This window comes from Cavia porcellus, unplaced genomic scaffold, assembly GCF_034190915.1.
Source record: "Cavia porcellus strain 051 isolate PalLab524CR breed Dunkin Hartley unplaced genomic scaffold, mCavPor4.1 scaffold_34, whole genome shotgun sequence".
NCBI classification, from domain to species: Eukaryota; Metazoa; Chordata; class Mammalia; order Rodentia; family Caviidae; genus Cavia; species Cavia porcellus.
The window spans coordinates 9,996,424-10,020,606 of NW_026947517.1; the positions used below are offsets into that span (position 1 = coordinate 9,996,424).

A 24,183-nucleotide genomic window follows, 5' to 3' on the forward strand; every position below is an offset into this window, starting at 1 on the left:
TTTTGTTTCAATTCCATTAGGAAGTATGGAGATGTTCCCAGAATACCCATAATAATTTTCCTTGAAAGATGTAAATGTTTCATTTTATAACCTCCTCATGTACTGGGGATGAGGATTCCTAACAAATTGTATTCTCATGGGCCTATGAGTGATTACTTATTCATTCCTAGATGTTTTACTCAGCCACATACTGTTGCTCCATACTCTGACGTCCTGTGGAGGGGAGAGCAGGTGGTGATTGCAAGGGGAGGCTTTCCAAGGCCATGGACATCATCACCCCATGCGGAGGAAGGACACATGCATGTCACTCCTGGGGAACTTTTCTCATAGCCATTGCTATCACTTCCTGTCCTCCCATCCCAAATAGACCGTGGGCTTTGTGTCCCTGCTGGGTAGGTTGCCTTTCCTAGAGGTGATGGCCCTGAGGCTGATCAGGCAAAATGCTCTTTGGTTGGTCTCCTTCAAGCAGTGTCTCCATGCTGGGCTCCCAGTGTGCTGCCACCACATGTCATTGGGGCCTGAATGAAATCAACTGTGACTTGTTCATGCACCCCTCACTCATCTGCTGATGGCCATTTCTTCTGTTTCTGGGTCAAACCTTGAAAGCAAGCTGCCACAGCCATTCTTATATATGGGCTTGAGTGGATGCAGACTTTCATTTTAAAGAAAAACTACTTAAATGTGAAATTACTGGATCATATTACTGGTTTATGGATAACTTAGAAATTCTTAAAGTATCTTTGGAAGCAGTTGTTTAAAGCAGAGTTAGGTGGTTGCTTTTTGTTTTGTTTTATTATGGTATACTGTACTGTGCTATGCTATGTTACATTATGTTACATGTTGGTGAGGATTTTGCAACTGTATTTTCTGTGGTGTCTGATTTGATTTTGTATATTCAACCTGAGAAAATATAAGAATATGACATAACTCTGAGGAAGATTTTTTTGGAGAAAATTTAAAAAGAAAAACACAGTCAGTGATGTTGCTACATACCTGTCATTTCAGCACTCAGAGGTTGAGGCAGGGGATTGTTGTAAGTCTGAGGTCATCCTGGCCTGCAAGGGAAGATCAAGGCCAGCCTCAATTGCATAGTAGAACCCAATCTCAGGAAAAAAAGAATGAAAGAAAGAGAGAAAGAAAAGAAGAGAAAAAGAAAAAAGATTAAAAATACACAGTCAAATATCACCTGTGAATTCAGAATAAAAACATATGTATTTCTTGCAAGTGTACTTTAGTCAGCACACCTAGCATAAGCTTTACCATCATGTAGACATTGATGTGCTGCCAGGTTTGCATTGTTTCATTTTTTTCAAATGTTTTACCGAGATGACTGCAGATATGCTACTGAATATACCTTCTTAGGATTTGGGTGGTTCAGTATGAAAAGAATTTGATTATTTTTTTTAAACCTCTCCTATATTTATATTTAGTGTTGATCAAGAGATTAGTACTATTCTAAAAATAATTATAAGGACCATATATAAAGGACCATATACTGTTTTTAAGTCTATGGAAAAATAAAAATAATTGTAGAATAGCAGTGGTTAATGTACCTTGCACAGTGATTTCTAAGATTTCTTAATGATCAATAAATTCATACATTTGTAATTTTTAAAATGATTTTAAGACATGGTCTCACCAATTTTCTCCATTTCCCATGCTAGGCATAAATCCTTCATTTTCCTTCTTCACCCTCTCAGAGGGCTGGGATTACAGGTGTACATATTATCCTGAGTCAGCAATTGGCAGTAATTTTGTGTATTCATGGAATAAAATATTTCAATTTGATCTTTAAACTCTGTGTAGAAAGAATCCATCTAGTTAAGCTATCTACCACCTTCCTAATCTGCAGTTTCTTTTACAATGAGTAGGACTGAAAATCCTATTAACAATATTGGTAGAGTCACTGCTTTTTAACTGTAACTGTGGTCACCATGTGCTTCAGAAGATCACTCCAAATGCCTTCTTCTGGGGGACTGAGGCTTGGTATCCCTGAAGCACTTTCTCTTTTTCTCTGGTCACTCATGGAAATTGATGATTGGTGTCAAATACCAAGAAAGATGTGAAGGTTAAAGCAACTTGGGGTGCACTGCCCTCCAGATGGCCAGGCCAGGATAAAACATTGTTGCCTTCCCTTCTACTTTCCAAGGTTTTGTTTTGGTTATGGTTAAGGTTTTCCATTCAGTTTCTAGAGATTGAATACAGAGCTTTTGCATTTAGCTCCATTACATTCCACTTTTAAAAGTCTTCCTTTTGGTCTTTTTTGTTTTTATTGGTAACAGAGATCGAACTCATGATTTCCTACTTGCAAGGCAAGTACTTATGCCACTGAGCTAAAATCCCAGCCCCAAAAGTCTTCCTTTTTTGAGGAGTTTCTCAATGAGTTGCTAAGTTGGTGAGTCTATCCTTGAATTTATGATGTTCCTGCCTCAGCCTTCCAGAGTGATAGGATTACAAGACACACCAAGAGACGTGGTTTCATTATGGTGTTATTAAAAACTCACTGGCTGAGCAAGGAATGGTGAAAATACCTGCAATGTCAGCATTCAGGCCACTGAGGCAGCAGGATTACTGGGAGTTCCAGACAAGCCTGCAACACACTCTGATTTCAGCTCAGGGCAGATCGACAGAGGGAGAACGTGAAAAGAAAAAGAAAAGGAAAATACAGGAAAGGACAGGAATGGAATGAAGAAACAAATCCAACTTCCTGGTGACTATGAGTTGGTTTGTCTTTGGGCTAGTCACTTTAATCTGCAGTCCTATTCTTTCAGTATAAGACCCTTTTGACTGCTGTCACTTTATAATATATTTGGAAACCAGGTATTTTTGTGCTTCTATGTTTAATGTTCTTTACATGGCTAGAGGATGACACTTTGTACTTCCTTGTGAATTTTCATAGTGTGTTTTCGATTTCTAGGAAAATATCAGTGGTATTTTGACAGGAATGCTTTGAAAGGGCTGGTTGATCTGGATAGCATGTACATTATAACAACATGAATTCTTCCCATCCACCATCATGATATGTGTTTTATTCTGTTAGTGCTATTGTACTGCTTGCTTCAATTTCTACAAATTTTAAAGAACATGTGAGTTTGGTTAAATTCTTCCTAAGAATTAATTCTTTTTGATGAATTGTGAAATGAATTGTATTCTTTGTATTTGAAGCTGCAGTTTGTTTGAAGCACATAGATATGAATTGTTTAAGACATGTGGATCTTGTACCCTGCACCTTATGTGATTTTTGAATTTGTTCTAAAAGGTTTTCAGTGGAGATGTAAGTTTCTTATATGAAAGTTTGTGTCCTCATGAAACAGAAACAGTGCTTAATTCTTCCTTTCTGGTTTGGAAGCCTTTCATTTCTTATTCTTGAGTAAATTCTAGGGCCAAAACTTGGAGTACTGTGTTGAAAGTTGCTGCAAGCTATGTCTGGTTCCTGATCTGAGAAGAAAATCTTGCAGCTTGTCAGCCTCTGAGCACGATGTCAGGGATGGGCTTCTCATGTATCATCTTTGCTGTGCTGAGGTCCATTCTTCCTATACATGGTGTGTGAGAAGTTCTTACCATGACAAAATGTTGAACTTTGGAATTTCTCAAAGCTATTTTTCCCAATCTATTGAAGGGTTAGCTCTGTCTCATTCTGTGAAAGTGGCAAGTGATGCTTAATGGTTTTTATAGTGTGATGGTAGTTGTATCACTGAGATTGAGCCAAGTGTTGATCATGGTGCTTAAATTTTGCATGTGCTTGCAAATTTAGCTGACAAGCATTTAGCTGAATAATCTTACTTATGTTCATTTGGAATATTGGTCAGTAGGGTGTTTTCAATTGTTTTTTATTTTATTTTTCAATACATTATTGTCTGGCTTCATTCTCAGGGTGACTTTGTCATCTAAAAGACGTTGGTGTTGGTTCTTTCCCTTCAATTTCTAGGAAGAATCCAAAAGTGATTACTATTTATCCTTTATTATACACTTGAAAAAATTCACTGAGTCATTTATCTTATCATGGTTTTTGTTGTTGTTACTAATGAGTTTTGATTGTTGACCCATTGCCTATATTCATTTTTGCTCTGTTCATCAGTGTGTTTGTTCCTTAGGCGTGTGGGTCAGTGACACCAAAGGAGACCACATTCCCATTAAGGGTCACATCTCTGTTTTTCTTTTGGAAGCAACATCTTGCTATGAAGTTCAGGTTGGCTTTAAGATCACTTTATAACCCAGAGGGTTCTCAAACAATTCACCTGCCTCAGCCTCTCAAGTACGTGGCTTACACACACATGCTATCAGGCCCAGTTTAGATTAGGTATGTTAAATGCATATTCAGTATTTTTTTCAACTGTTTTGGTTGTTAAAGTATTTCCACTTTTTAACTCCAGCATCTATAACCACTGTGACCTTATTGAGGTAGTGATGTGCATATGACCAGCCTCATGACAGTCTCTCCTGGGTTCAGTGCTTTCAGTGTACTGCAGTGAGACTTATGTGTACAAATGTATATAACTGCTTGTTTTTCTACTTTCCTTCAAAAAGATTTTAAAATTGCCTTATACAATCAGTAACCTTGTCTACAGTTTGATGCAAATGCCCACAGTTAAGCAGAGTGTAACACACACACACACACACACACACACACACACACACAGGAAAGAGACCACATATTTCCCATGAGAGGTTTGTCAAGGCAAATGAGGGGACAAATCTCTGGAGGTATGTGTTCCTGATTATTACATTTGAGTGATCCTCAGGTTTTCTCAATGTTGTTTATGTGAGGTAGACCAGATGACTACTTTAAGATATGAAATTATATAATGTCCATTTTTTGTACAGAGGATTAAACTCATGACCTCGACCTTGCTAAGTAGATGCTTATGCCACTGAGATCAATCCTCAGCACCCTATAAAGTCTGTTTTGAAATTTAAGTACCTAAAGATCTGCTTTGGTGATGTGGCCCACTTCGTAATGTCAACTTGGATCACCCAGTGAACTGTGGCACCATGGTTTTGGACATAGAGCATTCATTGAAAGGTTTGCAAACACCGTCAAAGGAGAAATGGAGGGGAATGTGCTGGGCTGTTGATTCTCATGGAGAAGCTGGTATCACAGTTTTCCAGATATGAACACAGACATCATCATCATCAGAGGAGTAGGATCTCAGGACATCATTAATACTGTGCATTGCTACTATTTTCTTGTGCAGATCTCTGGCCCTCAACTTGAGCTTTTTGTCTTGGCTCCAGTACTGATCACTCAGGCTGATGGCACGCATGCTGCACCCAAGTGCACAGACTTTGTAGCTTCCAACACTGAACTTTGACTCTTCCTAGTACACAACCTTGATAGAGATTTGCATGAGACATTGGCAGTTCCTCTAGGTCTCCAGGTAAACTTGTTGTGGTCCTTGCCATGGGCTCTAGGTGTTCAGCAAGACTTAAAAAGTATATTGTCATAGGATTCAGATTGTCAGCTGGATTCTTTAGGTATCTAGTATGTGGACAGATCTACACATCTCTAAATCTGACTTTTTGGGAGTAAATATTTTAATATAATCTTATCAATTGTAAGTTGCATATTAAATTTCTTTCCTTGCAAACCCTGACTACAACAGATGGGAAAGGGTAAGAGGTGACATTTTTCAGACATGACAAAGTTTTTTAGTTAACTAATGTGCCATGTGACTTTTCTCATGTGGAGAAGCCCAGCTATATCAATAGCTTGGTTTTGAAGACTGTTGAGAGATTTTCTATGGATATTAAGCCATTACATTCTGTGTTGCATGATCAAGAAGCACATGGGTTAGGAACCTACATGGTGCTTCTTGTCAACTGAACCTAGCCTTTTAGCCCATGCTGTCTGGCCTCTGTGTACCTTAATTGCCAAAAAGGATCCACTCACAGATGCAGTCATTTTATATTGACAATTAACTTGCAAGTCTATTGACATGTTATATCCTGCTGTTGCATCTTTAACTTTCATGACAAAGAACATCTAAAGAAATTTATGACCACCAAGCCAACCCTGCAAATAATACTGAAAGACAGTTTAGATACTCATAGAATAAAACTACTAAGCAAGTCAGACAATTAACCAGTATGGAAAGATAACATGTCAACAGTAAACCAATATATAACAGTTATAAACATTAATGTGAGTGGGCTCAATTCACCAATTAAAAGAAACAGACTGGTACAATGGATCAAGAAACAATGACCGATCACATGCTGTCTATAAGAAACCCATCTAACCCAAAATGAAACTCACAGACAGAAAATCAAAGGATGGAAACCAATGCATCATGCAACAGAAAGTGAAAAAAAACAAGGGTAGATATTTTGTTTGCAGACAATGTGAATTTCAAATCAGGAATGATTCTAAGACATAAAGAAGACACTGCATACTGGTTTGGGGAAAAATTCAAGAGGAAGAGACAACTATCTTAAACATATATGCACCAAATTCCAGAACACAAAGTTATCCAAAGCAAGTATATATAGAAATGAAAAATCAAATAAGTAATAACACAATTCTAACAGGAGAATGTAACATGCCATGGACACCAAGAGACAGATCAACCAGACATAAGTCAGCAAAGAAATGACAGAACTGAATCACACCTGTAAACTAATGGATGTGATGGACATATACAGAGTGTTCCTCACAACAATATAAGAATACATATTCTTCTCAGCATTATATGGGATATTCTCTAAAATAGATCATATACTAAGCCACAGAACATTTTTAAATAAATGCAAAATGTTGAAATTATGTCATGCATATTATAAGATCATAGTGCCATAAATCTAATACCTGATGATAAAAGAAACTGCAAAAATCACACAAACACATGGAAATTGAATAACACACTCTTGAGCAATCCTTGTGTCACAGTAGAAATTAAAGAACAAATTAAACAATACCTAAAACAAACAAAAATACAGATACAACTTACTGGAATGTGTGGGATGCAATAAAGCAGTCCTCAGAGGAAAATGTATTGCACTGACTTCCCACAACATAATGAAAACAAATAAACAACCTCAAATATCTAGAAAGACAAGAGCAAGTGAAGCCCAAAGTCGAAAGAAGGGAGGAAATTATACAAATCAGAGCAGAAATTAATGCTATACAGACTAAGACCACAGTCCAAAGAATCAATGAATAAAATAGTTGGTTCTTTGAAAGAATAAATAAAATTGATAAGCACCTAACCTACCCTATTAAAAAAAGGAAAGAAAAAGCTCAACTTCATGAAATAAGGAATGCAAATGACAAACTCACAACAGACTCTTGTGAAATACAGAAGATCATCAACACCTATTTTAAAATTGTCTATTTTCATTGGTTTAATAACACAGAAGCAATAGACAGATTGCTAGAAACACATGAAGTACCAAAGCTTGATCAAAAAGATCTAAAACTACTGAATAACTCAATCTCTGTTAATGAAATTGAAAATAAAATAATTCTCCTTAGGTACAAAGAAGAGCCAAGGTTCAGCTGGATTCACTGTGGAATTCTATAAAAAATACAAAGAAGTTTAATGCCAGCACTCCTCAAACACTTCAATGAAATCGAAAGGAAAGCAATTCTTCCTTAAACATTCCTGGAAGCAAATATTATTCTAGTTGCAAACCCTAAGATCCAACAAAAAAAGAGAACTACAGGCCAACTTCCCTAATGAACACAGATGCAAAAATCCTCAATAAAATATTGGCAAACAGGATGCAGCAAATCATCAAGATGATACACCACAACCAAATGTGATTCATCACAGCATGCTGGGATGTTTCACCATATGTAAATCAATCAATGTAATCCACCATATCAATAAAACCAAAGGTAAGAATCACATGAGCATTTCTATTGATACAGAAGAAGCTTTTCATAAGGTGCAATGTCCATTCATGAAAAGAACTTTACAGAAAATTGGAATAGATGATCTTTACCTCAATATGATAAAGGTCATCTATGACAAACCAACAGCCAGCATCATATTAAATGGTCAAAAGCTGAAGGCCTTTACCTTAAAATAAGGCACAAGGCAAGGATGGCCCTCATTACTGATCCTATTCAAAATAGTACTGGAAATACGAGCCAGAGCAGTGAGATAATAGACAGAATTAAAGGGGTCAAGACAGGAAAAGAGGAAGATAAATTATTATTGTTTGCAGATGACATGATACTCTACATAGAAGACCCTTAAAATTCCATTGGAAGTCTCCTAGATACAATAAATTCAGTGAAGTAGCTGGATACAAAGTCAATACTCAAAAATCAATAGCATTCCTATACACTAACAAGAAAATTATTGAGAGAGAAATAGGAGAAGCCACACCTTTCACACTACCACTCCAAAAAATGAAATACTTTGGAATTAATCTCACGAAAGAAGTAAAAAAAAAACTATATAAGGAAAATTAATATCCTGAAAAATACATCAAAGAGAATCTCGGAAAATGGAAAGACATTGCTTGTTCAATGCATGTTAAGAATATATATTTTGAAAATGGCCTTTCTCTCAAAACTTTTATAGAGATTCACTGCAATCCCAAAGAACATAGCATCAACATACCTGACAGATCTAGAGAAATCAATCTTAAAATTATTCTGGAACCACAAGAAACCTAGAATAGCAAAGATAATTCTAAACAGCAAAGTAAAGGCAGGAGGCATCACAATCCCTGAGTAGAACTTATGCTGCTAAGCAATTATAATAAAATCAACATGGTATTGGAATAAAAACAGTTCTGAATATCAATGGAAAAAATTAGAAAATACGACCACAACTACAAACAAACTCAACCATCTTATATTTCATAAAGGGGCCAAACATGTTCACTGGAAGAACCACAGCCTCTTTAATCAATTGTGCTTGAATAACTGGCTTACCATAGGCCAAAAACTAAAAATAGACCCATGCAAATCACCATGTACTAAACTAAAACGTAAGTGGATCCAAGATATGAGTAATATAACAGAAACACTAAATCTGTTGGAAGATAAATAGGGTACAATTCTTGAAGATATTAGAGTTGGTAGAGAATTCATGAACAGTAATCTAACCACATGGTTAATATTTCCCAGAATCAACAACTGGGATCACATCTTATTAAAAAGCTTGTGCTTGTCAAAAGAAATTTCCAGCATAGTGAAAAAAAAAGAAACCACAAACTGGGGAAAAAATCTTAGTGAACCAGCCCTCAGACAAAGGATTTCTGTCTAAAACATGTAAAGAATTAAAAAAAATCAGACTCCCAAAATTCAAAGATCTAATCCAAAAATAGCATTTGAGATGAACACACAATTCTCAGAAGAAGAAATACAATTGGCAAATAAATACATGAAAAAATGTTCATCATGATTACTCATTAGAGAAATGCAAATTAAAACCACACTGTGATTCCATCTCACTCCAGAAAGAATGGCCAGGATCAAAAAAATTATCAACAACAAATGCTAGAGAGGCTGTGGGGAAAATGGAACTCTCCTGCACTGTTTATGGGAGTTTAAACTGGTGAAACCATTTTGGGTCAGTATGGAGATTTCTCAAAAAACAGACAGGAAGTAATACTTGATCCAGCTATTCCACTCCTAGGCCTATTCCCAGAAGAACTGAAAGCATCATACCTCAGTGATATATGTACATCCATTTTTATAGCAGCACAATTTTTTTAGCAGCCGGATCTTGGAAACAGCCTAAGTGTTTGTAAACTGAGGAATGTATAAAAATCCGTGGTATATTAATTCAATGGAGTCCTACTCAGCTATAAAGAATGATCACATTGAGATATTTATAAATAAGTGGATGCAACTTGAAACCTTACTCATACGTGAAATAAATCAAACACACATGAACAAATACTGTATGCTCTCCCTAGTGTAAGAACCAATAAGAGTACATAAGAGTTTATGGTAATCATGATTCCCCATTACATTGCTTTGGACACTTATAATGTTCCCATTGATTAGTTGTAATGATTTTATCCTGGGTTGTTGGATTTTATTATTTGTGATGGTATGAACAGCTAAATTTAAGAACATAAGACATTATAATAACCAATGCTAATTTAATATCATCTTGCTTTGAAGTGCTTCCATGTTTTGTTCTTCTGTTTCCATTGGTTATATCATGTTTTATCTAATTGGATTTTATTATGTGTGATAGTATAAACAAATATTTTATAAATATAGAAATAATATAGTAACAATTTTCCATTTTCTGTTATTTGGTTTTGAATGTCCTGTAATAATTTCATTCTCTTTAACTTTTTTATATCATTTTGTTATGTTTGATATTATTGTATATGAAGGTATACTCAACTATTTCAAGGAAAGGGAAATTATGGTAGCTACTGATATATGGGGTTGTCTTGTGGTGAAATACTGTGTTGCTTAAATTGTTCTGTTCTGAAAAAAAATATAATTTGAAGTCTCCCATATCTTTTACTGGTTTTGTTGATGTGAAAAAAATGTAGGATGCACAATCTGAGTTCCCAATAATCAATTATTACAACTCTATAGGCCTATCTGAACTCATGGAAATTCAACTATAGGATCCTCTTATTCCATCTAGAATCAACCTTGAACCTAAGTGGTTCTGCAACATGTTACTAACTTTTACAAACACAAGAGGGATAAGTTTCTCAGAGCCTCTCTTCTCCTTTTTAGTTTACATTTATACAGTGTGTAACAATGCTATGTCTCTATGGTCAGCAGACCCTCGCCTTTGCTTCAAACTACTGTTTCTGCCATCAATACTATATTAACATTGTCTGGGTAACCTATTTGTGTTATTCAAACAACTCTAGGTAAAATGCAATTTTACTCTTCTTTTGCGCTAGTGAGTTTCACACTGCTTTTTCTCATTTTCTTACAGCATCTTGCACTTTTAATTTTTCCTTATTATCACCACTGTGAGTTTCATACTCACTTGGTCTAAAAGTATTATGCATGCTGAAAATAGTATTGATCAAAAAACATGTTACTCTGCCCTCAGCATCTCATGGCTCAGACTGACAAATTCTCTCCTGTTGAGCATGGTGACTAAGCATAAATGTGATGAGATAGGGCAAATGTCTATCAGTATACAGTAAAACTGAAAGGCCACATCTGTGAGTGAGAGAAAGTGTCAGTGATGAATGAGACCTGAGTGATTTGCACTTGTGATGTAATTATATGGACCATGGGAAATTATAAGACCATGGGAAAACTTTCTATCATCCATTGAATTAAGGACTTACACCTTAACTCATACTGGGACACCCACGTGCTCAGCTATTTCTTTGTGGGAAACCTAGTGGCTGCTGAATCAGTGATCTAAACTCTCCTGCTGCCCAGCCCCCAGTGGCAGCACAGTGCAGCCAGGAATTGGGGGAATAAATTCAACTGGAGCATTTATAGCTTGGAGCAACCAATCAGCTGGCCTCTGTGAAGGCTGCAGGGGTTTACACCATGACACAGCAGATCTGTGATTGAAGACCGCACCCTAGCCCCTGAGGAGTCACAGAGAGGTCTTGGTTCCCCACCATCTACCCCAGCCTGGCCAGGAGCCTGGTGGATTCGAGTTCTGGCCTGGTTTTTACTACCTGGGAGTTGATGCCTCTGCTGTTTCCCAGTGCTCATTTCTCCAGCTTGTTTGCCTCCTTGACCATTATGTTTCTTTTCTTATGAACACAGCCCATTCTTAAGTGGGCTGTGTTCATGTGTCTTGTTCTTTGACTGAACTGGGTAAGAACTAAAACTTATAGGTGGTGACATGCTGAGCCAGACTTTATGCAAATTTACTCTGTCCAGAGAAGAGGACATATGCAGCCATATTCATGACATTGCATGGAGATAAGCCACAGGGGAATTCAATGGACATGCTGCCAGTGACACTGCACTTTCTATACTGGGTTATAGACTTTCTTTGGAACACACAGTGCCTCACATTTTAATGGTTGCATTACAACTACAATACTTTACTTTTGTGATTTTTTTCCTGTTAAGCACTCATAAACTAAAATTAATAATTTATCATTGGAAATCTCTAAAGTATAAACATGGATGTGACACTCCCGTGGTGCTGCTCTGTAACAAAAGAAAGTGTGTTAGTCTCTTTTATATGAAATAGACATGAAATGACCTACATGTAATTAAACGTGGAGCAGTTTTGATGTGTATATGTCTATAAAGCCAGGAACATAATTAAGAAAACAAAGAATCCTAAGAATTACAAAAAAATTCCTGAATTCTTTTTCTATGCCCTGCCAAGAGTCCATGAATACGTGCATGAGAAATTGATGCAGTCTGTCTGGATTTTCTCTTCTCAGATAAGGCGAGATTAAACAGTTACTTACAGCAGGGTAAGGCAGAGGAGAAACGTAACTGCAGTGATGCAGAAAAGGTAGGAAAGGTAAATTACAAGGACATAGGATGAGTGGTGGCCAGGATATAGTAGGAAGGAAAATAAAAGAAAATATATTTGTGTAGTGAGTTGATGAAAATGTTCTGGAAGAGGACACTGGTGAAGGTTTCACAATATGGAGAATGCACTAAATCATACCAAACTCATCAACTGAAACAAGAATAAACCCTTAAATTTCATTTACAATGATTCAACCACTGGCAGCCCAGAATTGAATAATATATAGAATAATAAGGAAATCTGGAAGAGAGGGGAATGGCAGGAGTGGGTCAAGAGCTGCCTGCAGGTAGAGGTCAAGAGATGACTCCTGCTGGGGAGCCACCAGGAGATCCAGCTCTGCAGCTGGCGGAGAAAGGGAAATGTGCCTGCCCTTGCTGTGGGGTCAGAGCTGGTGAGGGAGCTGCAGGTGGAGATGGCACAAGCTCTGTGGGTGCAAATTCAGCATGCACTGGATTTGCCTCTGCAGTTGCAGGAGAACAAAACATTACTGAGTTTCCAGGGACTTCTCAGGACCAAACCTTCCCACTGCCTATCAAAGGCAGCTATGTGCATGAACACAGCCCCAGTAAAGCCTCCCATACTGCATCACCACACTGGCTGCTGGGGGATCATGTTCCTGTGTCTCCCATCATCTGGGCACATTGCTGAGTTCCCTAGCACATCCCTCCTCTCAAGGCCACAACCCACATCCAGGGTTCCTTACCCTGTGACTTAGGTGCCAGGGCCTTAGCAGACTCCAGCTGGTCCATGAGAAGCTTGGCTTGGGAATCCATCTTGGAGTTCAGCTCCAGTGAGGAGTAAAGGACAGGAGATGTGGACCTGGAGCAAACAGGGATGTAGCAATGTGAGAGGTCTGGCCTCTCTTCTCACACTACCTATACAGGTTACCTTAGGGAGAGGCACATGGGTCTCTATACCAGCAAGTTCAGTGTCCACTCCCACCCTCTCCGAACTACAGTGTGGTGGTGTGGGTCTTGGGATCTTTGAGAGGCTGACAGAATGCTCTGTTGGAGGCAGTCCTTGCTTCGTGGTATGATATCACTCCCTTCTTTAGGGAAGCATGACACAGTTTCTCCCTGCCCTTCCCCACTGCAGGTCAGCTCAACAAAGGCAAAGACTGATATCTGCCATGTCTTTGCACTCAAGGGTTCAGGGCTGGTGCTCCATGAATATCTGAGAAGTGAGGGGTCATCGATGTCTATCCTGCCTTTCTGCAGTGTCTAGGTCAGGCAAAGATCTGCTGCCCAGTTCTCTTGGTCTCTGTAGAACTCCTCCTACAGGGTCTGTTACCTCTTCTTAGGGAGGCCTTGGACACAGAAAGCCTCCCTTGAGGTGATCAATATCTGTTCTGCTGCCAATGCTGACTCTGTGGCCTCCAAAGAACATCAAAACTCAAAAGAGCAGTGGTTGCACCTGTTCTGCTTACAAGATCATGAACAATACTCAGAAAAGTGTCTTCACACAGGATGTCTTCATGTGTATTTTGGCTTGATGACACCCACCCACTTTCCAGTGATACCTGAGGGCCATGGACACTTTGCCATCCCTAAGAATCTCTGCCCTGAGCATACCTTGAAACCCCTAGAGTGATTCTCCAATCTCCTTTCCAAAGAACAGAACAGTTTTCCCCATGTGTGTGTGTCAGTGAGGTGGGTGGAAGGTCATACCTGGGAATCAGGACAGCCTCGCCTTCAGGGGGCCAAGGCCACAGCTAAATCCCTTGCCATGTAGCCCCCATTTCATCCTCAGTGAGCCTGCACTCTGGACCCACTCAGCACCCCACAGTTCAGTGTTGTAAACTGAGACTGAGGTGCTTGCACATGGCCAGGACTTGAATACACAGGTGGCCAAGTCCCACAGGGCTGCTCAGGTGAGAACTTAACTTGCCTGTATCTGAACTAGTCATGGACTCATTGTCTCTGAGTGGCTGGTGGTTGGGCCTAGGGATATGTGTTCTGGGCTTCCTCTTGTCTCTGGGCACTTCTGGGTTCTTCTGTGTGCCAATGAGTCCTGGCCTGAGCTGGTGACAGCTGGGTGTTTCCAGTTGAGCTTCCTGAAGCCTCTGGACCAAGTGTACCATCCTCTTCATATGTTCCCACGTGGTTCCCTGACACGGGGTCCTGATGCTGGGGCCACTAGCCCTGTGTTGTAGTCAAGGGTTGTACACAGAGAACAATTCAGATCAGGACATGGAGTTTATAATATTTTTATAATGGTCACCAGAAGTCAACACAGGAGAATGCACACAACTGTTTAGACTCTTGACTAAATAATCTGTGTTGTTGGAGTTGTGGATAACTGTTAAACAGTTACTTACAGCAGGGTAAGTCAGAGGAGAAACATAACTGCAGTGATGCAGAAAAGGTAGGAAAGGTAAATTACCCAAATGAGTCCAGATAAAAACCCAGAGCTCAGAACAATGCCTCCACGAGTCCAACTGGAAGTCCAGAGCCCACAAGGACTCACGCCAGTCTCTTTTACCAATTCGTGTTGGGAAGACCCAAGGGTCAGTGGTGGAAGCCAGAAAGTCTATGCCAGCAGCATGAAGGACCTGTGCTAGTGGGATGAGGGCTCTACACTGGAGCCCAGAAGTCACACTCACAACAAAGAGTGGGGCTGTCCTGAAAGGCACCACAGCTGTCCTTAGCTACACGGAGGCCACGAGCTCCTGTGAGGACAAGCACAGTCAGGTACGTGCCAGGAAGTAGTGTGACAAGTTCATCCTGGAGACCAGGCAGCACATATCTTCCCCTCTGGAGCCAGGAAGCAATGCTCAATGTGAAGACCAAACCTCCTCCAGGAGAACCAACAGCTCAGACAGCAACTCGTAGTAGAACCAACAATGCCTCCATAACGCCTCAATCCCTCTCTCACCTCTCTTCTTCTCCACCTATTTATCGTGGCATCCCTCCTCAGGTGGAGCATCTTCTCTCAATGCATGCTGATGTAATCCAGCTGGCATTAAGTTGACCACTACTTATCAAACCATAACACCCTGGGAAAACAGTGTAGCATGTTCCTTGTTCACTCTCTCAAGCCAGCCATCTATGAAGGAGAAATATCACCAGACCACAGTGCCTGGTGACCAGAGCCTTCAGAGTTCTGTTTGGACTTGTCGCCAAGGAAGTGAGGTTATGTGCTGGGGTCCACAGTTGAGGCTCCCCCTCCGATGCCTCCTTTGTTTTTATTGTGAGCTAATCTATGTCCTCCTTAGAAAGAGCAAGTTAAAAACTAGCAAAATGTATGTGTTTTTAGACTTTTCCATCCAAAAATCCTTTCCCTTGAGGATGAGATGCAGTTTCTTCATTTAGAGATTTCTCAAATTTTATTTTGACTGTCTTTTCTGGACTTACATTAGTTTCATTTCATTATCATTAAGGAGCATGGGGATGTTCCCATAATGCCCAAAATAATTTTCCTTGAAGGATATGAAATGTTTCATGTTGTAACAACGATGTGTCTGGAAAGAAGGATTCATAGCAAGTTTTACTCATGTTTACCTCAGCCACACACTGTAGTGCTCTGTACTCTGACCTCCTTTGAGGAAGGACAGCAGGTGGTGAGGGCAAGGAGAGGCTTTGCAAGGCCGTGGACTTCATCACCCCGTGCTGATGAGGACACATGGGCATCCCTCCTGGGGAATTTGTCTCCTAGTCACTGTTTTCACTTCCTGTTCTCCCATCCCAAACAGACCATGGGCTTTGTGTCCCTGCTGGGTAGGTTGCCTTTCCTAGAGGTGATGGTGCTGATCCTGTTCACTCTCAATGCTCTTGGTTGGTCTCCTTCAAGCAGCATCTCTGTGCTGGGCTCTCCACATACTGCTGCTTATTGGTGGTGGAGCCACCACACACTCTCATGGGGCTGAACCCATCAACTGCAACTTGTTCATGCATCTGTCACCAATCTACTGATCCCATTTGTTCTGTTTCTGGGTTGGCCCTGGAAAGCCAGTTGCCACAGCCACTCTTATACATGGTCTTGAGTGGACATAGACTTTTATTTCAAATAAAAAGTACTTAGATGTGAAATTGCCAGATTATATGTCATGTGTATGATTAGCTTACAAACTGTTAAGGTACACTTGCAAGCATTTTTTAAGATCAGAGTTAGGTGGCTGTTTTCTTTTTGGTACTGAGGATTGAACTTATGAGCTCAGGTTTGCCAAGGGGTCACTTATACTGCTGAACTAAACCTCCAACCCTGTTTTCTTATTTTGTTTTGCTTTGTTTTGTTGTGTTTTTATGCTATAATGTGTTATGTTATGTTATGCTACACTATGTTTAGTGTTGGTGAGGATTTTGAGTCTCCTTCAGTGCATTTTCAGTGCTTTCTGATTTCATTTTGTATAACTCACCTGATAAAATATGACATATCACATAATCCTGGGTAATTTAATTGTGGAAAAAATTTAAAAAGTAAACAAGAGCCAGGTTTGGTAGTAAACACCTCTAATGCCAGAAGTTACAAGGCTGAGGCAGTAAGATTGCTGTGAGTTGAGGTCAGCCTGGGCTACAATGTGAGTTCAATGAAAGCCTAAACTTCATAGCAAAATCCTCTCTCAAAAATAAATAAATCAATCAAAATAAAAATTCATTTAAAAAGGTTTAAAAAGACACAAAAATCATCTATAAAGCAACAAATCAAGTCTTTGTGAATTTTTCTTACATATGTACTTTAGTCAGCACACTGAGCGGTAGGTTTACCATGAGGCAGACACTGATCTACTGCCAAGAAGTTGAACTGTTTAAATTTTTGACCTTTTAACTGAGATGAATGTATATATGCTACTGAAAACACAATCTTAGGATTTGGTAGCATAGTATAAAGAGAACTTGATGGTTCTTTTTATTTTTGTACTAACTTTATATATGGAAATAGGATTTGAGCAAAGGATTACTGTATTTTGGAAAGACTTTCTTGACTTATTTTAATGTAACTCAAGTACATATTAATAAGGACCACATAAAAGATGCTATTGTTAAGTCTATAAAAGGTTAAAATACAGAAGAATAATGAGAGAATAACATTGGCTACTGCATTGTGCACAATGATTACTTAATGATCTATATTTTGATACATTTGTAAAATTTGTTAATGTTTTTTACAAATTTTAAAGCATGATCTCACTAAGATTGTGAGTTTCCCAGGCCAGGCTTAAACCTTTCCTTACTCAATCTCCCTCCCTCTCCCAGAGTACTAGGATTGCAGGTATTATCCTGAGTTGGTAATCAGCAGTAATTTTGTGCATTCATAGAATGAAATATTTGGCTTTGATCTTTAGACACTTTGCAGAAAGAGTGGATCTAGTAAAGTCATCTAACAATTTCCTAACTGGCAGTTTTTTCATAGTCAGTACTATTGAAAATCCCATTAACACTGTTGGTAGTTTCTCTGATTTGTAACTGTGCTCATCATGCCCTTCAGAATATCACTGCAAATGCCTTCTGCACGGGGACTGATACTTGGTGTCCTTGAAGCACATTCTGGTTTTTTTTTTTTTTAATCCATCATGGATTTTGATGATTGTTTGAAGTCAAACTACAAGAAAAATGTGAAATCTAATGCCACTTGGAGCTCATTGCCCTCCAGAAGGCCAGGACAGTGTAAAATACTATTTTTGCTACAGTTGGACTTTCCAAGTTTTTCTTTTTTTTTTTTTTTTTTTGTTTTTGTTTTTGTTTTTGTTTTGCATTCAGTTTCTATGGATTGAATACTGAGATTTGCACTTAGCTCCATGGCCTTCCACATTTTAAATTCTTTTTATTTTCATCCAGGTTCTCGATAAGTGGCTGCATTGCTGAGGCTGTCCTTAAATTTGTGATGTTGCTGCCTCAGCCTTCCAGACTGCTGGAATTACAAGACACACCACCAGACCTTGTTTCATCATAGTGTTGTTAAAAACTCATCAGCTGAGCATGGAATGTTGAAAAGGCCTGCAATGCCTGCACTCAGGAGGCTGAGGCAGCAGGATTCCTGGGAGTTCCAGACAAGCCTGCAACGCACTCTGAGTTCAGCTCAGGCCAGAGCTACACAGGAAGAACTTGACCAAAAACTGAAAAGGAAAAAGAAAAAAAACTAAAAAAAAAAAAAAATTTGGAAGCAAACTAAAGCGGAGGGGAGGGAGAAAGGGAAGAGAGGTGAGGAGAGGAGAGGAGAGGAGGAGAGGAGGGGAGGGGAGGGAAGAGGAGGGGAGGGGAGGGGAGAGGAGGGGATGGTGCAGGAGAGGAGAGGAGAGGAGAGGAGAGGAGAGGAGAGGAGAGGAGAGGAGAGGAGAGGAGAGGACCAAGAAGCAAAGCTTGCAGCTTGTCAGCCTCTGAGCAGTATGTCAGGGATGGGCTTGTCCTTTTGTTCTTTGCTGTGCTGAGATTCACTCCTCCTACCCATGGTCTATGAATGCTTCCTATCATGAAAGGATGGTGAACTTTTGAATTTCTCAAAATAATGTTTACAAACCTCTTGAGAGGTTCATTGTGCCTCATGCTGTGAATTTGGCAAGTGACACTGAATGATTTGTGCAAGTGGAACCATTCTAGCACCACTGAGACTTAACCCAGTGTTTATTGTGGTGTTTGACTTTTGCATGTGCTGCTGAATTTAGCTGATGAGCATTTAGTTGAATATTTTTGTGTATGTTCAATAAGAATATTGGGCATTAGAGTATTACCATTTTTTAATGCATAATAATCTGGCTTTGTTATGAGGGTGACTTCATCATCTATAAAGAGTTGGGGGTGGTTCCCTTCCCTTGAAAGACATGAAAGATGATGAGTACTTATTCTTTTTGAAAATTTTATTTTGAAGGTAGTAAAGTACAAAACAACAAGAGAGAACAAACAAATGGAGACAAGGGGCTGGGGATTTAGCTCAGTGGCATAAGTGCCTGCCTTGCAAGCAGGCAGTCGTGAGTTTGATCCCCAGTACTGATAAAAACAAAAATGACCAAAAAAAAAAAAAAACAACCCCGAAAAACCAAATGGAGACAATGCAGTGAAATCGGTACAGAACTTTACAACAGGGTACCATGATAACAAGTAAGAGGTACCATAGTATATCTCGTTATCTTCACAGTAATTTTCCACTCAATAAGTTATAGCATAATAAAACAAAAAAAGAACGTTTAAAAACCAGTAAAAGGACAATATTGAATAGAGCAAAACAATTAATCATAACAAAGCAAAAGATTAAAGATGACATTTGTTTTCAAACAGAAGATAGAAGGAAATCTCCCATATTTTCTAAATTGCACACAGTCATATTTCCAAAAGGTGCTCAGAACTCAGCCTCTTGTTGCTAACCAGGGGGTGAGCAAGTGGGATGTATGTTTCTTAGTCCATGCACCAGTAGGCTCACTGGAGATGGTGAGTGGTTCTCCTCCTGGATCCCACCAGGGGTACTTGCAAGAAAGGTCTGAGAATTTTTTTTCTTGTTCAGCTGCCTTAGTCCCAACATGGCCAGATCCAGTATTTATTCTTTAGTATACACTTCATAAATTTCAGTAGGGCATTTATTGTATCCTGGCCTTTATTGTTGTTATTAAGAAGTTATGACTGTTGACCCATCGCCTATGTTTGTTATAGCTCTGTGAATGGTGTGTTTTCTCCTGGGGGTGTGGGTCAGAGACACCAAAGGAGATCATGTACCCATTAAGGATCATGTCTCTTTTTACTTAGGGACATAGCCATTTATTTTGTATCTTCCAACTTCCCCTACAGTATATATTTTTGTCAGTAATCTGTTAAGTTACTTAGTCTTTTAATGCACATTGTTGCAGGGTGCAGTTACTCCTTGAGGACACTGGGGCAGGCTAGGGCCAGGTCTCTTATTTCAGGCTTTTTACCCTTACCTGCCTGAGGAGTGTCCCTACCTCCTCACTTGCTCTGTGTAAACACCTGTCCTGCTCCACAGCTGTGGTGAGTCTACATCGGCAGTTGAGATCTCATCTGGGTGTAAGATGTGCAGTCAAGGTGGGCTCTGTAACAGGCTGACCTTCTCATACAGAGCTCCCCTGACTGAGACAGGGAGGTCTCAGGCCTACAGGGTGTAACTCTGGCAACAGTGCCATTCCAGCCCTCTCTTATTGACCCTGCTCTGTGTGCTGCCTTGCTGATAAGCTGACTGATGGATCAGAAGGCCTGGACCTGGGCCTTTCTTGCCCATGATTACCTACTAGGTACCCAGGTGTCCTCCAAATCTGTCTGGTCCATCTTCCCCAGACTTCAGATCTCCACAGAGACATGAGCATTCCTGGGCTTCCCCTTCCAGGCCCGAACTCTGTGCTTAGTTCTAGTGTGAATTCCAAGACCAGGAAATTCAATTTACATACATTTAACCTGGAAATTCCACTTCTCATACCTCAGTATAATAAAATGCGATTGACAGACACCTATAATCTCTTCTTCCTCAGTTATGAGTGTGGATAGTTAGAAATCATGAGTGTGTCACAGCAGAGCTGCTGAGTCAATTATAAAATTACAGTCACAGAAAATGCAGAAACAAGGCCTTGTCCTAGGCCGCTGAAAATGTGGAAAGAAAGCCAATTCCTTGGCCATGTCCCCAGTCCTACCTGAGATGATAGAAGAGCTCATGGGGTGGCCTCTCTCCACTCAGCACTGAACAGATGCAGACCCAAATTGCAGGGAAGAACAAAAAGAGGCCCTCCTGGAGGGCAGCCCATTGATCTTGGGCCTTGGTGGAATTTTTTCTATTTTCCATTCCATTACATTATTTATATTGTTCTATTCAATATTCCTTTTATTCAATTCAGTTAATATTTAATAGTGGCTAATTTCTTGAATGGGTATGTGAAAATGGATGATTTAATTTCATTATACATAATGAAAGTTATGCACAATACAGACACATCGAATACAACTATATATATATATACAAAATAAGGGGATTTGATATTCAGCAAGCGAACACATTGTTCATGACTAACTTTTAAAAATTCCAACACATAAATCCATGAGGATCCCACTGTGGTGTGTGTTTCTGCCCTCTCTACCTTAGAAGCCATCGTGCTCACCTGTGCCTGCAACTGCCAGAGGACAGCAAGAGTTTTTTACAGAGTCTATTTTTCCTGCAAGGAAATCCTGAACATTCCTGCTTTCAGGTAGTGCAGGGAGTGTGCAACATGCAGAGCCCAGCATGGCCTGCATTATACCCCTTTCCCCCACCACATCCCTGCTGTAGCCTTGCAGGCACTGGAAGGCATAGCAGCCAGGATGCAGCAAAGAGTCTGCCACCTCAGCCCCAGGGGCTTCAGTTACGGGATCCTGGTCTCAGCTTCAACCAAGATTCAAGTACTGCCCTGCATTAATCTTGCTTAGTGGGCTGGGCATACCCTCTAGCCTTCAGGATAGAATGACTACTGAAACAGTGACCCTTCCAATCTGCCAATTTTGAGTCTATCTTTCTGACTGAGGCCATGGCACTGGAACAAAGCACAGCATTGTCATTACATTTCTTTTTCTTCTCCTTTTTTTCTGGTTTCTCTGTTTATTTAAGCATGTATTTAGAACTGCATTTTGCCTAAAAAATATTTCCTTTTCTTTTCACTCCTCAGTTGACAGAAGTTTTTACCGATTTGTACTGTAGTTCAAACTCTACGTGCTTGAATACTGAGAATCCACTCCCCAGCTTGGTAGAATGAGGGAATCAAAGCAGAAACTGAACCTGGGGACATTTCTGTGCCTTCCAGCATTTTGTACAGCAAACCCTGACTCATACATGTTACCCACAAAATATGTGCTTCAGTAGCAACTGAATCTCCCACTGACAAATAAGTTTCCTGCATTTACTTCAAACACTCTGACTTCCCCTCAGCTGGCTAAGCACATTCTGTAAGGTTTATTATGCCTAAACTTGAAAAATAATTTCCAATAAACAAGAGGCTGCCACCCATCCTGAAATCATGATGGGATTTTATGTAAACAAAGTCTGATCCACATCCTGGCATCCATGAGCTGAGAGAGGCAGTGATGGCTTATGAAGATAGAAACACCTCCAAATTGTCAACCAGCAGCAGCATCAAGCAGGGAGCAGATCTATTGAGCCTTCACAGTTGTCTGATGGAATCATCTGGTAGGTTTTGCCCTGGATTTACAGAGGTGGCTCAGTAAATCTAGATTGCTGCTGGGATTTTCCTTCCTGTAGTGCAGTGCCAAAGGGAAATCATGTACATGTAGCATTTATTTGTAGTTTTTCTTTTGCAATTGTAAAACCTGCATGCATGTGATTTCACACGTCTGCCATTGCAGACCCAACCATGGGCATTATTTTCATGACTTTAAAGGGTCAGTTTATTTATACAACATGCAGAATGCTATTCTCAGCCTTGTTGCCTTGTTTTTCTCAGACTTGTGCTTTTTCAATCATTTCTTCAAAGAAAGCTAAATGATTTAGTCTGAGCAAAGTTCAGTTCTGTTGCTTTGCTTCTTTCTGAAATCCTTGGTGACAGACCTGAAGCAGGAAGTGAGGTGGACTGCTGGAGGTTCAGCTCCAGAGTGATACACTTTGCTCAGCTGCATCAGGCAGGGCTAACCCTCACCTGACTGGCCACTCTGACATCCAAATGCCCTTGCCCAGTGCTGGCCCTGGTTTTGGGAAGCACTGGTTTTCAGTGTAGACTGCCAGGGCACTGGATGACCCTTGGAAAACATTGCTGTGCCATGAGTTTTTCACACCTAGACCTGCACCTCTATGGCCGAGGGCACAGTTCTCTCGGACAGCCATGGGCAGCATCCTCCAAACAGCTCTCCTGTACATGCTCTACATGGAGGCTAGGGAGGGTCCCAACTCCTTCCTACTTCAAACAGTTCTGTGAATCAAACACTTGAAAAGAAATCTTGAAATCTTTGGCAGCATTCTGTGTTGGAGAAATCTCTCTTCTTAGTCCTATGAGGTCTAGGGACAGGTCTACATATAGCTGTGATGGGAGCTGCAGGACAGGACTTTGCTCTGCCCCCCATGTTCTCTTCAGTGCTGTTCAGCTCCTGCCTTAAAACATGCCATTGGATGGGGACACAGCACATCTCAGTGATTTGTACCTGCATGAATCATCTTTAGGAGGCTGAGTGTTTTCTGCACCTGTTGTTCACAGGTGGTGATTTCCTTTTGAATTACAAGGCTATCTCACTTCTCTCACAAAATAGACTCAAAAGACCTCTTTTACTCCAGTAATTCAAACCCCAGGATGGTGAAGCACTCTCATCATCAATCCCAGCACCAAACAATGAACCAGTCAGTGGTGCTAGGTTTAGCTGCCTCTGTGATTTCATGAGGCTTTTGGGGGAACACCCATATGCAAATCATAAATCCTTCTTTTTTATTTTTTATTTTTTGTCTTTTTCATTTTTATCGGTACCCGGGCTTGAACTCACAACTGCCTGCTTGCAAGGCAGGTGCTTATGCCGCTGAGTTAATTCCCCAGCCCGACCATAACAACTTCTAAAGTAAATCCTCTGAAGATGCAAACGCTCTGGACTAGAAGATAAACACTTGCCTTAGTCCATGTCTTTATCTTATTTTTTTTTATTAATTTATTTTTTGAGACTCTCATTTCAAAAGTTCAGACTGGCCTTCAATTCTCATCTCAGTGTAGTTTTGAGACTCTCATCTCAGTGTAGTTCAGACTGACCTTCAATTCACTATGTAAACTAGGTTGGCCTAGAACTTGCAACAATCCCCCTGTCTCAGCCTCCTAAGTGCTGGTATTAAAGGCATGTACTGTAACGTCCAGATATTGTTTGTTAAGTTGTATTTATTGATTTACTTGAGA

General features: G+C 39.9%; 1 long non-coding RNA gene across 1 annotated transcript in view; it reads right to left on the reverse strand.

Annotated features, from left to right (window-relative positions):
- LOC134474623 (uncharacterized) overlaps positions 1-13,231 on the reverse strand; it is a 52,859-nt gene extending 39,628 nt beyond the window's left edge. Inside the window, exons 1-2 of the long non-coding RNA XR_010045498.1 lie at positions 13,108-13,231; positions 994-1,055 (exon numbers count right to left, since the gene is read on the reverse strand). This is a non-coding gene — a long non-coding RNA (uncharacterized LOC134474623). The remainder of the gene's footprint in view (positions 1-993; positions 1,056-13,107) is intronic.
- Positions 13,232-24,183: the final 10,952 nt, after the last annotated feature.